Here is a 19,168-nt window from a genome sequence, read left to right as displayed (position 1 = left end):
TGTTTAAAAATTATTGCAAAGGTTCACTGATTGCAGCTGTGCGATTGTTTCTCGGGGCCGGAGCGCGTAGTCCGCCGATACGCTGCTACGCGGCTAGTTCCAGGAGTGCGACTCCTACGGCCCTTCGGTCGCGTGGGCGGCGGGTCCGCGCACGCGTCATCTCGCCTAGCCGAATCGTATCGACGACGTCGCGACGACTTGCAGTACGCAACGTGTTTCGCGTTCCTGCAAAAGCCAAAACAGCTGCTTTCCTTTAGCACCGGGAGCAAGGATATACCGATCGAATAAAAAATATCCTAGGCGAAAAGTTATCGTGATGTGCAGGTTAGGCGCGTTCGATTACTGTTTTCACAAAATTTGAATTATTTTTAAATAATCATCGGCGATAATATGTGGCGGTGGTCAGTGTATCGTAAGAGATCTAACGGATCAAACGTGCTCGAGAATGATAAACAGATCCAGATTTGCGAGAGCTCATGAAGATTAAAAACAGACATCATAATACAACACACAAAGACGGTCAAATCGTCTTTTGCTGACATGTCTCAATGTAAGTCAAATTTTAATTACGTCAAGTTGTTATTTAAGGTTTTTTCTGAAATTCATTACTTGTCACTTTCCTAGTGATTCTGTTACACTGCCCTCGATATGCGTTTAGGGGGTTTGAGGTAACTGACCTAGAGCGCTGTGACGCTAGGAGTTTTGACATCCGTGTCGTGTCTATCGATCATTATAATTCCTCTCTATTATTATTATTTGTTGTGTATTATCAGACAGTTCCACGTGCCCTTTTGTAGACATTGTCCGTACACAATCACCGAACTGCTGATCCACAAATGATGAGAAATTGGCTTTAAATTTAATGGAATACAAATTGCTTTTGATATTGATTTTACTTGATCAATTTTAGATAGAAAAATTTATGAATATTGATGAGTTATGTATCGATTACCGTACTGTGTTATTTTGTCATTATTTCTTAATGCATAGATAAAATGATAGAAAATAACATATAAAACTACGTAATTTCTGATGTCAACTGATTACAAAAATAATTTATTTTGAGTTTACATTCGGATATAGTGAACTTTCAATCAAATCATGTAGAATAACATTTTCACCTTAGTGTCTCGTATATATCAATGTAAATAAAAATTACAATCAAAATTAAATAAAATTACAAAGTTCTAAGTATGTTAATGAAATTATATCAACATAATCCATATTGTATCATTGTGTTAAAATAATTGTATGGGAACTGTGGACGGCATAGACAATTACATTTATTACCGCCATTGTTTTATCAATTGAAATTTTATTATTTCAATATAAAACGTGTAAACTATTAGTGAAGTTAATAATATTTTCACATCATAAAGGGTCCCGAAAATTGTAAATTTGCATTCTTTAACAATTATATGTTGCATTGGGCTCGCCCGTAGGTAAGCGGTTAAGGGCGACGGGATTTGTTTCAGAGGTCCCGGGTTCGATATCCACTTCGAGCAGCCTGTTATCAGGCAGCAGTGACAACGATTTTTACTTGGAAATATAGATGCAATATGTTTCCAAGTGAAAATAGCCCTCACCCGGCATTGTTGCACCATACTTGCCCTATTACAGAGATTGTAATAAAAATTTATCATACAGAGATGTGACAACTGTTTTGGTTGCCATCTGTAATAAAACAAACGGAGTTTGTAAAATATTAATCGCAACAGCTCATAGAACCCATAAATTCTGATCGCTGTTAAATAAAATTATAAAAAAAAAATCTTCAACAATTATATGTTCTATTACAATTCTAATGTCATAAAGATTTTTAATCCCTGTGTGAACCATCAATGACACAATGCATAATATTTGTTTTGTATCTATGCCAATATTCTTATTAAAATGGCATTTGCATAAATCGATTCAATATTTGTATGATTTTTATCGTAAGCCGACAATTAACATAGTATCGGTCAGTACATATACAAATACTGATTTACCGTCGTGGCCAGAATTATTTTCAAATGGTCTGCGGGCGTCGATTGTGGACGGCAATGTTTACTCAGTGGCATTCTACGAACTCGATTACATTATAATTGTTGATGGAATATGTTATCATATGTAGTTTATCAAATCATTGCATTATACCTGTCCAAACTGTCAGGAATTGTACTTGTGCATCCCCACAGAGACGTATAAATTTGTGAGTATTTTTTTTTACTGTATAATTTATATAATGGTTACAAATGTCCTTAGTGGACGTCTAACAAATTTAATATATAAATAACAATGAGTAGAAGTTACCACTATTTTGTTTTAAATGAAAAATATAAGAGTAAGAATGATTGTGTAAACAAATACCTTCAGCAGAGTTTTAGTGGATGTGTTCTTTTTGGCCATCTGAAAATTTAAAAGCGAAAAGATTTTGGGCTAATTGATTTGGATGGGCAGTTAAAGTATATTTACTTATTTCTACAAATTTTGATTATTTGTCTAAATGACTAGTTATGTTCAAACTATAGTGATTTCTTTTTACTAGTCTCGGGTACGATCCCAATCTCGGCCCGTTCGATGTCAAGCAGTATGTCAAATTTTCAGTTAAAGTTACAAATCTCAAATATAATCTCAAATAAACATCGCTCTTTGTGGGCATTGCTGAAACATATATACGCCAACACTATTATATATACATATTTAATAGATGTATAGTTTACACATAAATAAGACTGGTTGACCGCTGGGTTGCCCTATCGAGAAAATATGCTAGGTTAGGATGAAACGTAGTAGTTTTAATCGATCTTAAAAAAAACTTCTATCCCCCATAGGTTTATACCAGATTAAAGTTTCGACCGAACTGCAGTTATGTAAATTTCTAACTTTTTTTAACCTCTTTGTTAATATTACATCTGCGAGTATGTTATCTCATAGTAATTACTCAGAAATTTCCTTGTTAAGCCAAATTATATGGCATGTGTGACAAACGACAATGACGCTGACCCTCTTAAATTTTTATATGGTACATTTTATTAACTTAATTTAGAAGTTACATATTTACACACATCTGTATTATTATAGTAGAAATCGGTTTAAACGATCATGGGATACAATTTCTTACATAATACGTCATTTTTCGCCAATCCCTGCAATCCCTGCAGTTTGAAACATATTGTCTTTACAATGCAAAATAAGCTTTCTCGTATAAATTATTATTTTTAGTGAACGTATAATTTAATTTTTGTGAGTGTAGTCTATTTAGAAAGAGTCGTGCAAAGTAAAAAGTTTATTGCCGAATGATTTTATCTTGTAATATGATAAATTGTATACTCGAAATCATAAATGTCAAACTTGCGAATTTCTATTGCATATGTCAAATGAATATGACTTATGGTTCTAAATTTGCGTATTATTATCTAACGTAATGAGTCTTAATACTTTCAAAAATATTTCAATAAAAAATAAATTGATGTTGCATCAATACGTTTTGATAACCGTTTGTTTGATGCTACCGATTAATAGTTGAACCGTGGAGTTTTTTTTGCATATTAAATTGTACATTCATAGAACAAGTATTGAAAATGATCTGACAAGAAATATGTTTATTTGCTTATATAAAAATATTTGCATTTAGTATTTTGTAAAGCACGTCTACTTGTTGAAGTGGATATGACCTAATTTATCATCGAAGCAATTTTTTAAAACTATTTTAAATAAACAATTGAAAATATTTCTGTAAAATCATCGTTCTTATTAAATCTTGGGTCAATCATTCTGATGGTCACTTTTTTTTTGTTCAATCTTCGAGTTGGTTTGTATTTATGAACTTATAGTGAATTTGAATGCTAGTTATATTTAAAATTTGATTTTAATATTTATCAAAAATTGTACGAGGCATTTCTGTGTTGAAGTTAATTCCCTGTTAGAAATTATCTAGTGTTAAATAAATATGTTAATCCCTTAAATCTGCAATAGACATTTTTGATTAACTTCTTGAATTGGGTGAATTTAAAGTTTGATTTGTATTTTTATAAAAAAATAGATCCTTTGTATTTGTTTTCTTCATCTATAATCTAATCACATAATGTTTTTTTGTTAAAATATATTAATTGGAATTGCCAATGGCTTTTTGTGGTTCTTTTTTTTAATATAAATCGGCTTCCGTTATTCACAAAAATAGCCATTTACATGGCTTAATATATCTAAATTAAGCTAGCTTTTATCAAGCGTCAGTGACATCAGATTTTCACGTGAGATTAGAGATCTAAAATATGGCAAGTGAAAATAGTATTTTGGGACATGGCTATATGCAATTTTTACATCACAATAAGAAATATATATATAATGCGATCTCGCCAGAAAGAAAATGGTCAACCTCTGGGTTGTCTAGAAACATAATATTAATGAATTTACATTACAACAGCTTTTTGAACACATATTAATAATCAGTATTTAAATATAAAAAAAGAAAATTAATAGTCAGCCTTTGATTTAGACGTGGGCTTCATACATATTGCGGAATTGAAGTAAAAGTTACTAGATTTTTTAAGTACTATATTTAAATTATTCATTTATTTTTTATTTATTCATTCCAAATAATATTTATACGGATAGTAAATATTACTTCAGATTTTTGTTAATAGTTAATATTCAATATCAATTATTTATATTTTCATAGATTAATAATAATATTAACTTTTTGAAATACAAATCATTTTTGTTTTCATTATTATTACATTTCAAATAAAATTACTTATTATTATGATCCCAAATTAGCTTATTAAACAAATGTTATATTCAATATCAATTATTTATATTTTCAAAGTTTCATAATAGTATTAATATTTTTATAAGGTTGTCAAATATCTCCCTTCCGCCTTTTTGTATTATAAACCAAGAGCAAAAAAGCGGAAGGGAGATATTTGACAACCTAATATATACACATTATTTTTATTCTCATTATTCTGCGACGGGAATTGTTTCAGAGGTCCCGGGTTCGATACTCACATCGAGCAGCCTGTTGTCTGGCAGCAGTGATAACGATTTTCACTTAAAAATATAGATAGTAATATGTTTCCAAGTGAAAATAGCCCTCACCCGGCATTGCTGCACCAATAAAAATACTTGCCTTATTACAGAAATTGTAATAATAATCTATCATAAAAAGATGTGACAACTGATTGGGTTGCCATCTGTCAAACAGACTAGTATTAAGTCAAATCAGCACAACAGCTTACAGGACTATTGGGTTCTGATTGCTGTTCAAAAAAAAAAATAAATAAATAAAAATTCTCATTATTCTTACATTTTGAATAATTTTTTTCATTATTATGATATCAAATTAGCTTATTAGACAAACGTATGTGTTATTAGTGTGTTAGCAAAGTCTTTTACACCAACTACTTTGCTTATTTTTTTCCGTGTTTGTATTTCTACAGAACAACTGAGATGAATTTTTTCATTTGAAAAACTGCTTTGTTTAATTTGGAAATCATCATTATAATAATGTTATAAATAAGTAAATTTTATTCTTACCATTAATATGAAAATACTAAAAATTTCTCAAACGCAAAGTGAAATACAACTGGAGCGCAAATTGCCCACAATTCCACTAATTGACTTTTAAACTCGCCTATTACGGTAAATGCGTTCGATTTTTCCTCTTCATTACGAATGTAGTTACAATGTCATTAATTGTTCGCTGAAGTGTAGTACTGTGTGTAGTGTAATTGGCCTCAAGAAGTCTTTGCAGAATTATATAATAATGCGTGAATGAATGAGTTGTCTTTAGGAGAGGATTCACACGGATCGACGGGGTCGTAACACGAAGGTTCGCGTGATCGGGGTCTCGCCACTAACTATGCAAAATAGATTTCACTTTAGGTGCGTTTGCGGAATATGACTTTAGATATGACCTAATACAGTTACACCTAGATAACGAACACGGGCTGTTGACACGACCGATGAAACATCGCTAAAAATTTAATTAGGCGAGGTTTCTGGAAGATCAAATGTTGATAATTATATCCAGCCTAGATTTTTCCACCTTTCCAAGGAGGAATAAAAGTTTATTTTATCGCTTTATAATCCTATTTTCTAATTTTGTTTTTGCGATGTTTCCAGTCATTTTGAATTGTTTGATACCACAATTTCAAAAAGTATGTGTATGTGTGTGTAGGCGCGCCTAAATTTGACCTTCCTTCAACGCTTCCTCATTAAGGACCGAACCGACTTAAAAAATTTGAAAGTTATTTGATAAAAGAACTCGCATTGATTAGTTTTGCGAGACGATTAGCTGACCAACTTCTTTAGCAGAAAAATGCAATATATTTTGCCGCAATTTTTTTTTAACAAATTTTGAAAATTTCAAAACCATTCCAAGAAATTCGATATAATAGAACGTTCGACTGAGCCTTACTAATGACCGACCATCACTAAAAACGTATTTGACGATATTGATGAATCTTTGAACTTTGTTAGGATTCATGGTCTTAAACATTCATTTGCGATGTTTTTAGTCATTCTGAATCGTTGGATACTACACTTAAAAAAGTTATGTGTATATGTGTAGTTGAGCCTATAAATTTGACCTTTTGTAGATGTTTTCTCATTAACGGCTGAACCGACTTTAAAATTTAAATGCCATTTAATAAAACTCCATAAGGATTTGCGTTGTCCGGTTTGCGAGAGGATCTACCAAGCCGTTACTTTAAAATTAGCAGAAAAATCCAAACATTTTTGCCGCAAAACTTTTTTTACAAATTTCAAAGTCATTCCATGAAATTCGATATGGCACGATCTACGGAGCATTATTAAATTTAATGACCAGCCATCATTAAAAACTTTTTTGACGATTTTGATGAAACTTTGTATTTTGATATAATTCATGGTTTTAACGAGCATACTAAACTATTATAGGACTGGAATAAGTGGTTTAATTATAAAAATTCCTCAAAGTTTGAAATAATGAGCGACGTCAAAATTTCTTTTTCACGATTTTAAAAGCTTTAAAAAGCATAACCACAATTCTTGTTAAGGTCGATTATATTTACATATGTCAGGACATTTATGCTATATACTTTAGAGAAAAATGTCACTTAAACCCAGCTTTTTTGATCTTTTTTTTTACAAACTAGCCCCGTACAATCATCTTTAACAAAGTTAAATAAATCCATAACAATTTACATTCTGCAACATAGTAAAGTTTATCGGTATTCTTCTATATTTGGAAAAGATAGGCAACAACATTATAAGAATTATAATAATCATGAATTTTGAGAGTTGTTGAAAAAATTTTATTGTTCTCGTTCATTAAATATCAATATTTTTGTTAATAGAATGAATTATGTTCAAGGATTAACAAGCAAAATGGTGGTCATATAAAAAAAGTGGTGGTTATATGAGAATCGTGCTAGATTTTATTTATCTGTCCTCAAGTGGACAGTTGAAAATATATATGTGAACAAAAAAATGTTATTTATCTAGTATGCTCATAAACTACTAGTATACATTCATGAATACTTACCAATAGTTTTTTTTATTTATTAAAATTTATTGTAAAATATATGTGCATACTGAATCTCAGTCAGATACTCATTTACATCAGGTGTAAGAGATTGGAATTAATTTTACAAATAGTTAATAATAGTTGATCTAATCTATTTTATCTACTTAACAATTGGTATACACAAACATATCAACACATATGATTCATACACACACAAATAAATTAATGTAGTTCATCTCGAATGTATTTTTTACCTTACTAGTTAATCTTCATATTTTTTTAATTCAGCGCCCAGCGCTCTCATTTAATTTATAACATGGCGTTTATATATATATATATATATATATATATATATATATATACGCATATGCAAATATATAGCGTGTGTATTTTATTATTGTTTAGTAGTCTTTTGAGTACAATTACTCATTTTCAAGTGTTCAGACATTAAACGTTATGAAATAGTTATAAGAGAATGCGTGAAACATACACATTTGTCCTTGCTTCATTATATATGCGACCAACTGCATTCGGCCCATAAGAAACGTAATTAAATCCACTTCTAATTACATATATCTACAACCAAATCTTTCCAGTTTATATTACATAAATGTGTTAAATTAATATCTTTAATTAATTTTAATTGTCCCATAAATGTGTACTATTACATAATCTAATTTCAGAGTCTGGTGTTATTCAAATTTCATCGTTCCGAAATGTTCCTCTGACGCATCGACCCGTTGACTTTTCACAGGTCGCGTCGCGTCGTCTTAATTTTCACCATGACGTCGGCGTATTTTTCCAGAGCCAGAATTATGAACCGGATTAAAACAGTGGTGGATTCATTAAATGTATCGATTTTCATATTTTGAAGTAAAACTTCTTTAGGCGCGACTAAGGTGTAAATCCGTACAAATGTAGCGGAAGTGCGTTACGGTAGATAAGAGTCAATTGCCAATGATTCATTTGTGCTCGATAATATCATTTCTAAACGGGTCGATTGTGATTAGTTGTCGCGTATGTGAATAGAGATCTGTTGTTGTATGCATACCGGCGTCAACGTTGTATGCGTACCGATATCAACAAGAAAATCAGCATAGATAAACATTTTAAAGTTACATAGTAGTACAAATCTTGATTTAATAAAAAATGCCTGAATTAGAAAAATATTTTTCCCTGTTCCTTGAAAATAATAAAACGTGAAATGATAAACGTAAGTTCATTGATTAGAAATTATTTCTATATTATCCGTATTTTCTATAAACCTTTAAAGTTTTTAAAATAGAAAATATTTTTTAGGCAAGACAGATATTAGAGCTGTTCAAAGAATGAGATTATATCGCCAGCGAAAGAGTAAAAAAAATACAACCCGCCAATGAATGTTTGTTAATTTTAATTACATGAAGTTCTTCAAACACAATTATTCCATGATGAGTGAAATTGCGAAAACAATATTTGTTTAGGCGATGTTTAAAATAATCCAGTCCTAAATGCTAATTACAATGACAAACCGGTCATATCAAATTTAAAGTATGACTTTAATTACATCATTGTTTTTAAATATTATACATATTTTTAATGCCATTATAAATAATATATGTAATTTATAATTCATCATTATATAAATGTGTATAATGGTTGACACTAATAAATGTGTGCATCACGAGTGTTACCATATTACTAACAAACATTATTCAAAATTGTTATATGACGTATTTATTTCTACTTGAATGCCATCTTACACAGTAGCAAATAAGTTTTACTTCAATCGCGTGGGAACCTTACGCGCACTTTTTTTTGTATTTTTTTACATTTATTTTCCAATGACTGTAATGACTTTCAAACAAATGAGTGAACAACTAAAAAATCAGCAGCTATATCGCTTAGCAAATACTAATTTTAAAGAGATCGATTTGATTTATTTTTAATGCGTTATTAATTATTTAGACCTGCTATTATTCATTATTGATGACCATCTATTTATATATTATATGTCGTTAAGTCTATCTATTTATATAGTGTATGGCCGTCTTTTAACCAGGATTATTCATAAAGTATTTAGCGATATATTTAAAATTTAATATGGAAACAATTATTCATATTGCGTGTTTATTATTCTGTCGTAAAAAATAGTGATGGATACTAATGCACTTGAAAATTCGGTTTGGTCAGTGATTTTTATTTATACGTCATTAATTTTTATTTGTTTGTATGTTGACTGGATAAAAATAGTGGTGGATTTATTGAGTTTATTAAATTGTTTTAATTCACGTTAAAAAACGAATAGTCAGCAGTTTTTTATTTAACAAATACTCATTATTTTTATAGAGATAAATTTTTGATCCGTTATTATTTTGATGCTCATCTATCTTATATGGCCTGACTGCCATAACCATTTTACTTCTAACTAGGAAAACTTTTATATTCAAAATATATTATATTTATGTTATGATATTAAAGGACAATTTTATGTACTTGCTTTAGTTTATATAAAGTTGATTATTTAGCTGATGGTCCAGATGCAGGGTGCGCCATCAATATGTGGTCAATGAAAATATTGAAGTTTGAGCAATGAAGGGGTTCATTTGATCGACGTTGTTTTTCGAATATAGCTGGAAAAAATTGTAAAGCTTCAAATTTGATAATAACAAAAAATTAACAAAATTTATTGAAAATTAATGAAGTTACTCAGCATGAATATGCGCCATTTATATGACCACATATAAATGGCGCACCCTGTAGATTTGTAGCTCTTATAACCGAATAAAAAGATTAAATTCTACTAAATTTTATACCTTTTGATTGAATAATGATTACATTACATCGTGTTCAAAACTAAAAAAAACGTGAACTCTACTGTGTATTTTTATACCTGATGGCTGTTAGTCGTAGACCCGAAACGTAGGCGACTATATTCATATTATTATTCATTACAGTCGTAGACCATCGTCAAATGTATTTATTTGCAGCTGATTAATCTGGTAAATTTCGTGCAAAGTTATCAGATATTGATTAAATAAAAATAACTTTATTCATTTTGTTAAATTTGATTATGTTGATTAAAAACCGATTTGTTTAGAGACAATGGTTAAAATTTTGTTCATACGATAATTTTCTTATGATAAATATTTATATTTACATAACAGGCGTTTTTTTACAAGTGCAATACCGACAATGAGAGAGTATTTTTCCTCAAAGTTTGTTTGCTGTTACAGTGCAATGAATTTGTTCAGTAAAGTTCTGTTTTGTTGACGATACAATATTTATCTCCATGAGTTTCAAGCTCTCGAAAAAACTGTAATGAACGAGTTTGCATAAATTTGTATACTCAGAAAGTAATGGATTGTGAATGCAGACAGTTAAATTGAAATTATTCCGAAACGTTTAGCAGACAATTATTTTGTACTCTGCGAAAAATATCTTCTAGAATAAGAAAATGGAATATGAAATGAAATATACAATTAAAGATATAAATTATGCATATCGGTGTTTGTTTCTGCTTGTGATTTTTTACTATTGAAATTCGAAAAAACAACAGTCAAAAGTTTTATAATTTGATACATTTAAATTTAATTTGTAACATTTTATGATAAAGTTATTACATTATTATAAATAATGTATTATGTTTGTTTGAATAGATATGTCCAGTCTTTTCCTTGCAACCACAAGATTACAAGACATTACAAGATTTCGTGCAACCTCATCAAGCAGTAGTGATGTTCATTTTTACTAGAAATTATAAATCAAACATATTTTTCTTAATAAAAGTAGTCTTTCCAAGCTTTCCTGGGTTATTAGTTAAATTAAAAAATTTATTTTCAGTATGTAAAAATATAATGAGTTGCCTTCCAAATTCCATTTGTAAAATTTCCATTTGTAAAAAAAGTAATTGTCTTCATTGAAATAGGTAGATTGTAATTGGAATACAGACAAAAATATTAGTTCGATTTTTAAGACTAGTTCAATTTAATCAAATTTTGATTGAACAATAGCTGGAAATTATAAGATTATTATTGATTAGAGCTTGTGAATAAATAAATAAAATATTTAATGCTGAAACTACCAATTAATTAATTAGCATAATAAATATTTTGCAAATAACATCGATTGGTAACTATTAATATATGTATATTTCAAAATTATTTAACCAATGTATAAAATTGTCAATAAAAGTAGTATACCATATAGTAAATCGATGTTTAAAGAGTTACAGATGTGTATTCACAACAGAAATAACGGATAATATAACAAAATTTCACATACGGTACAAAATACTTTCTTAAGAATTATTTTTGTAAAAAAATATTTATATATTTATATCATTTTAATTAATTTTGTCCAGTGGTTGAAAATTGAGTAAAGTTGTCATACTATATTTCATACAGCAATATGATATGAGTAATAGCATATTTAATTTTTTTCATTTCATGCGTTTTATTTATTGGTGTAAAAATTTAACCAAAAATGTATGCATCGATTTTCTTTCACCTTTCATATAGCGCGGTTTCCTTTCAAAAATAGTCTATAAAATTTCCCGCAACTTAATTTTTGATATTTCCCTGTTTTATTTTTCTGCCAGTGTATAAAACTGAAATATCTTCTTGAATTATTCACTGGTTGTAAATATTTGAAAAGTATGCTACTCCGCAGAATGTAGTTCAGTCAATAGACGTTAATAAAATACGTGTTCATGAATTTTATAAAATGTTTTCATATATTCTCTTTGAGCTCACCATCACCTTCATCGACGGTTACTTAAAATAGTTCGGAAAATAATATCATGTCACAAAATGATTCCTTGAAGAATACCTATTTAAAGTCGTCAAGTTATCAAAGTTCTTATAAAATCCATTACATTGCGATGTATTTTTAAAATAAAGACCAGAGAACAGAGAATAGTTTGCATGTACGGTAGTTGTAACCTATTTATGTTATCTGCTTTGATTAAATTTACTGCGTTAAGATAGGTAACCTCAGCATGAAATCATGTAATTAAGTCGTATTTATTGGATTCCCTACGCATTTGCTTTTAAGAAACGCTACAATTTGCTTAATTGTAGATTTTTGATGAAAAAACTTCGTTTACTATGCATAGTCATAAATTATGCCTATGCATAGTAAACGCCATATAGACATAAATTTATGCCCATTTATATATATATATATATATATATATATTAGGCTGGTCCATTTTTTTAATTTTAAATTTTTTTCCATGCTCTTTCCATACGAAGTTTGATTGAATTGCGCACTATCTAAACGTTAATATTAAGAGCTAAAACTTTCAGAGAATTGTTTTTTATCAATTTGGAAGCATTTGAGCCCCTGGGAGCAAGGAAATTCGAAAATGACTACTTTAAGGATCACCCTAATATATATACGAGATGACCCGACAGATGTTGTCCTGTACCCACGTCTATAATTCAAAAGTTCCAAATTTTTTAATATTCTGTCCTATACTTTTTAATATCCCATTTGATGTTCTGCCTTTGTGATGCGTTTATGGTCTTAGTATAAAGCTTATACGTATTGGAAATTGCAGTTAACTAAACAGTATAAGAAATTCAGAAAAAAATAATATAGTATCTGCGATAAAAAACAATATTACACTTAATTTTTCCACACAACATAATTGCTTCAATAATTTAGTCTATAATTTTCATAATCTCGTACCATGTATTAGTTGCTTTTTGGCAATTATAATTTCTAAAGTACTTTTTTTTTTACTAATACTTTGATAAACATTATTGCTTAAGTTCAAATCTTAGATGAATTAATTTATAAAATCTAGTTCACATGTGCACTCTTCAATCTAAGACCAAATTGCTAAATATTCCATATCCAATGCCAAACAAATGAATTTTTGACACATGAAACAAAATTCTAAATCATTTTTTCAATAAGTAGAAATATTTTTTATATTATCAAATAATTACATACAAAGTAGTAAAGTAAAGCAAAATGCGATATGCATAAGTTTAAAAAATAATGTAAATGCAATTTTGTACTTATTGAAGTTTTTATTAAAATAAATTACATAATTACATCTGCCAAATATATACTGTTGACTATATATTATTTTAATTTCTGGCATATCTCAGCTGCTTTTCGGTAATAATAATGTAGACATTACATTTTTCTTATGCATTATATTCTATTATTATCTAGGCTCATAATTTCAGCTGAATTCAAATTTCAAGTGAATTGGCATTTCTACCAGATGACTGTTCAAATATTATTAATGTCAAACAATAACTGTTTTTTGTAATTTTTGATATTTATTTTTACAATATTACTGTTGTTTTATAGTTCATTAAATTTAAAAAAAAAATTTTGACAAACTTTAAAAATAAGATTGAGATCCGAATAAACGTTTAGGAGAAGTATCAAATCTTACACTCGTACAGAAGAATTTTATATATATATATATATATATATATATATATATATATTTCCCAATCCAAAACCAATTCCGACTCCTGGACAACTCGTGTTCGCCACATCACTCCCTATCTTCTTAGAAATGTATTAAACACTATTCATAAATTGGATCGATTTATGAAATCGATATGACATGACAATTATATTATTATATTTCTTCTCTCCAAAGGCAACTTCGAGCTCATGGTCAACTATATATTGCTGATCATTACGTTTTTCACTAAAATTAATTGATCTCTTCCAACATGCAAATTTTAACAATAGGACTGAAACAAATAAAAAATTATTTCCAGTTCAATAATACTGGAACAAAAAGTCCTTTGAATAATGTGCGCATAATTCCAAAGTCGTCCTTGATGACGATATTAATAGCCTTATATAATAATGACCTTTCCCTTGGGCGTGTTGCCGGATCTCGTACCTGGGGAAATTCAAACAAATGTTTTCGCTGCCACAATGGGCAGAATGTTCTAACGAAAGAAAGCCTTTGATGAAAATTCTTTTTGATATCTGATATTTGTATGCTTTGAACTTGATTTTATAAGGGATTGGTCAATATTTTAAGACCTAAGCTGAAGATTATATTTGTAAAACTGCTACTATTACTCTGATATCTTGATCTTTTTCTATTATAGCTCGTAATGATGATATAGATGATATAGATTATAGCAGGAATATAAAAAATCAACTCAGATAGGATCAATAGAATCAACTCACTATTAACAATATAGAATATCGAATAATTTCTGAACGATAAATTGTCAGCTCTCACAAAATTAAAATTAATTTGAATTCGCTAAAGCATTATTCTATTATTTGCATTATTGTATTTATTTTAAACTCTATACTATTTGGGAATGCATATATTACTTTTATTATTATATCCTGATAGAATAGACATTCTATACATTTTTTCATACTTTTTACAATTACAATGATTATACATATTTATTTGGTATATTACTTTATAACTATCAGTATTCACTATCATTCACATCCACAGCATTCACAATGTTTTTTATACAAAGTTCTGAGATTCAATTGCGGGGTACAAAGTTTGACTACTAGTAATTATGTTGTGAAAACCAAACCAACTACATTACAACACATAACACGTATCAAACAAACAACTATTGAACTATATTTATTATGATACCAAATTAATTTATCTCTGAAAATGTTTATTTGGAATTTTCTAAACGTTATCCAGAAAGCTAGATGGTACACTGTTTCATTTTCAAGTTTGAAGGAACTTTACGGAGTAATAGCTACAATATTCAATAAATGTGTTGCAATTTCATACTTGATTCAATTCAAATTATTGTGTAAACATTTATTGTTAAATATACAACCTCTGTTTGAAATACATTTTCATGGGCACAATTTTGCATATACAACATTTGCCTGGCACTTCGTCAGAAGCATTCATATTAGAGTTGTAATCACAATTAATTTAATGCATCTCTTGTAAAATGGCTGTGTTAAATAGTTCTACTTTTTTATTTACTTTTAGCTTATTTTTTCACTTTTTCAATGTAAAGCTTCAGTTGGTCCTTTTTATCCTAACCGTGTGTGAACTTTTATAGAGGTTATTTTAAACAATTGTTGAATCTAGCTTAACAATAACATTAAGGTGACCATATTCTTTTTAAGTCAAAACCGGGTCGATGGGGGAGGGTAGGCCTAAAATAATAAATGCTACTTAAGGATACTATAAAAACAGGTTTTTATATGAATCAATTTTTTTATTCATAATTGTTTTGTTATCTTTATTATGTTATATCTATTTTCCGATCTATTTTTTTTGCTTTTGAGCCTTGTAGAAAATTCTCCTTGTAAATAATCACTTACTTGTTTGTTTACATAATTTACTTATTAATTTTCGAAAAAAATCGGGACAATCCGGGAAAAGAGATCTAAATTCGGGACACATGTTGCTTTTAGAAAAACCCGGGACACAAAGTGAAAACCCGGAGCTGTCTCGACCGGGTCACCTTAATTAACATGCCTTATCAAACAAAAATAACGTATACTTTCTAAATTATATTCAGATATGGTAAACTAAACCACTGTGCTTAAAACCGAAAACAATAACAAGAACAAAAATATATTGTCGTTAAAATATTGACAATGTGGCCAAGTATCTCGTGATAGCAACGTCGCCCGATTGATGCCCAATACGGGTTGCACCTCCTGTGCCTTCTCTTTACAATAGCATCGTTACAAAATATCATATTTCACTTGTTTATGTGACAATTATGCTGGGTGTTTTTATCCGCAGAACGTTAAGCTTGGCTTTACCCTACCTACTTCTTCCATATGAGTTAAGCATTTGAATCCTTAGCTCTATGTAAATTCCGGCTCAACACTAACCACATCCACATCCATCCCGATTCGCCTCCGTTGCCGATACGTGAGCCTTATCTACTAGTTTTATTGCAGCTCGGCGATGAGATTATCACTTTATTATCTCATTTTATGATGCCTAATAACATGCCATAACAACCGGTCGCTCACCTACTTATTTCGACAGGTGACTTGCTCTCAAGACAATTTATTACGCTATTGTGAAAATAAGAAACCACCACCCGGTGAAAATGAATTTGATAAAAAATATTTAGTAGATCGAAAATTGCAACAATCGATCTTATTATTTATTGCTGAATAGTAAATTGAGTTAGTAATTTTTGTGAAGTTGGGTTTTATTGGTGTTTCGTATGACAAAATTTGATTTTTTTAATGCCTCATTGGACACGTTTATTTATTACACAAATTATATTGGGATTTTTTATGTTGAGATTAGAGTTCATAGAATATGATTTTTCTTATATATAAATATATATCAGATATGGAGATCTTAATAAGTTTTTGAAAATACTTGTCTCCTTTAAAACAAATTAATGAGCACATTTAAATGCATTACTCAATGCAGTACTCAATGTCTCTGACAGTAATTATTTTTAATAATGATGCAGCATTGCCGGGGAAAAGCTATTTTTACTTGGATTTTCTTTATATATTTAGGTTAAAACGCATATCACTGCTGCTTGATGCAACAAATTGAATTAGAATTTCTTTACAAGTTGTTTCTTGAAGATGCAAAATTTTTTCACGATAATATATTGTTTGGGATTCACCCATTTGTAGTAATTATAAATAAATATTATATACTACTATATAACGGTCAGAATACGAACAACGCAGTTAGTGTCACTCATAGCTACAATACAGAATACATTGTATGCTCGCAGTAACCTTGCAAGCGTTGACAAAATGCCTTTTCAAACTACAAACTGCGCCTTAACAACTAAGTAAAGCATAGATTTGCACTAAGCAGTGACATTGAATAAGGATTGCAATGTCAAAACAAGCAGGCACATAAATATGATGAAATAGATACGATAAGATGCGATGACGCATTTATGAGTCAGTCGTCAAGTTTTCAATAAGTTCACATCAATATAGTTCAGTCGTCATGAAGTTTCCATAAAGTACAAATCAACATGAGTCAGTAGTATTTAGTTATCAATGGAGTTCTATTTAAGTTCAGTTGTTGAAGTTATATGTAAAGTGTACGAGAAGTTATGAAATAAATAAAAACATTAAACGTCTTGATCTCTTTCACTGATTCGCCTTCACAGTTGGCACCAGCTTAGTTAGCAGCAGGTAGAACCTACATATTGTTGGCACCGTCGCTGGATGGGGCACAACATATATGATAAAACGATAAAATTTTAAACATTGGCAACATTTCCGTTATTTTTTTATTTAATATTATTAACAGCAATTACGACTTAAGTCATTTTTGTGACGACTTTTTAAAATCGTGGTTTTAGCAGGCAACCCAACGGTTGGGCTAAATGCTATATCTCTTCGATAAATTTATCATTGGAATAACTCTAATACTGATGACTTTTTATTGAATTTGAAAACGTATTTCTATCTATATTTTATCGAAAACCGATGTCACTACTGCTTGACATCAGACTGTCTGAAGTGGGTAACCTATCTGGAACTTCTGATTGTGGGCCTTTAACTCTAACCTAACCATTATATTAGGCCACGAAAAAGCTTGACCACTGACCTGCCTTTATTTTTTGTGGTCTCAAATGCAGTCAATGGGTCTGAAAATGTTTAAATTTAATCGGAATAATCATCGTGCGTGTCAATGGAGCGTAATAGTCGTTTATCGCGTGCCTTCGGCAATAGCTTATTGTTGATTTAGAGGTCGCGCAGATAACCGGGCAGCGTGCATAAAACAAAGTGACAAAATCAAACGAAAATATACACAGGTCATATGTTTACTAACATGCAATACATATTTTAGATCAGTTAACCCTTATCTGACTAACTTAGCCTGAACTAATTTTTTAATTCTAGCCATTTCAACGTGACCAACGGTACTCCATAATTAGATGGTAATTTAGAATACTATACTTGGCAATTTAGTACTCTACGTTTTGAATTATTTAAAATAGTTCTTTTTACTAAAAATAAACTGGTATTATTAGATAATCATTTAGTTTTACTACAAAGTTGCGAGCTCGAATCTTGCGTTGCAACCTGCATGCAAAAATATTGTTTGGCATGGCGAACCATAAACGTAAAAATTAGAATAGGAGAGCAATTGGGTTGCTTTCTGATGACTATTTTTAAAAATAGTCATCACAAAAGCTTATAGAATACCACAATTCTGATTTTCCTATGTTTGTACGATATTCCGATATTCGTTCGATATTTGTACGATATTCCGATATTTGTTCGATATTTGTACGATATTTCGTTGTTTGCACAATATTCGTGCGATATTCCGAAGTTCGTACAATATGTTTATTCGTTAAACTACGATACGGCGCTTACGCGCTTCCATTTTGTGTCTGTAAAACTGGCACGCAGCGCAATTGCTTTGAAAAAAAAGGTTCAAAATTTTCAAAAAAAGGAGTACGCGTAAAGTTCATATGCGATTGAAGTAAAATTTATTTGCTACTGTACAAGATGGCACTTCAGTAAAAATAAATACATCATATTACAATTTTGAATAATGTTTATTAGTAATATGATAACACTCATGATGCACACATTTATTAGTGTGAGCCATTATACACATTTATATAATGATGAATTATAATTTATAAATTATATATTTATAATAGCATTATAAGTATTTATAATATTTGAAAACAGTAATGTGATTAAAGTCATACTTCAAACATGACATGATCGGTTTGTCATTGT

At 29.8% G+C, this 19,168-nt stretch overlaps 1 protein-coding gene across 1 annotated transcript in view; it reads left to right on the top strand.

The window, feature by feature from the left end:
* The first annotated feature begins 2,036 nt into the window (after nt 1–2,036).
* Nucleotides 2,037–19,168, top strand: part of LOC113376549 (putative thiamine transporter SLC35F3) — a 78,256-nt gene continuing 61,124 nt past the window's right edge. The window contains exon 1 of the mRNA XM_026616509.1: nt 2,037–2,194. The gene's annotated coding sequence lies outside the window, so the exon portion shown is untranslated. The remainder of the gene's footprint in view (nt 2,195–19,168) is intronic.

Source organism: Ctenocephalides felis, unplaced genomic scaffold, assembly GCF_003426905.1.
Source record: "Ctenocephalides felis isolate EL2017-DRISC unplaced genomic scaffold, ASM342690v1 CF-g0.4_SCAFFOLD_01886, whole genome shotgun sequence".
In the NCBI taxonomy this organism is placed as follows: Eukaryota; Metazoa; Arthropoda; class Insecta; order Siphonaptera; family Pulicidae; genus Ctenocephalides; species Ctenocephalides felis.
This window is presented reverse-complemented; position numbering and strand designations above follow the sequence as displayed.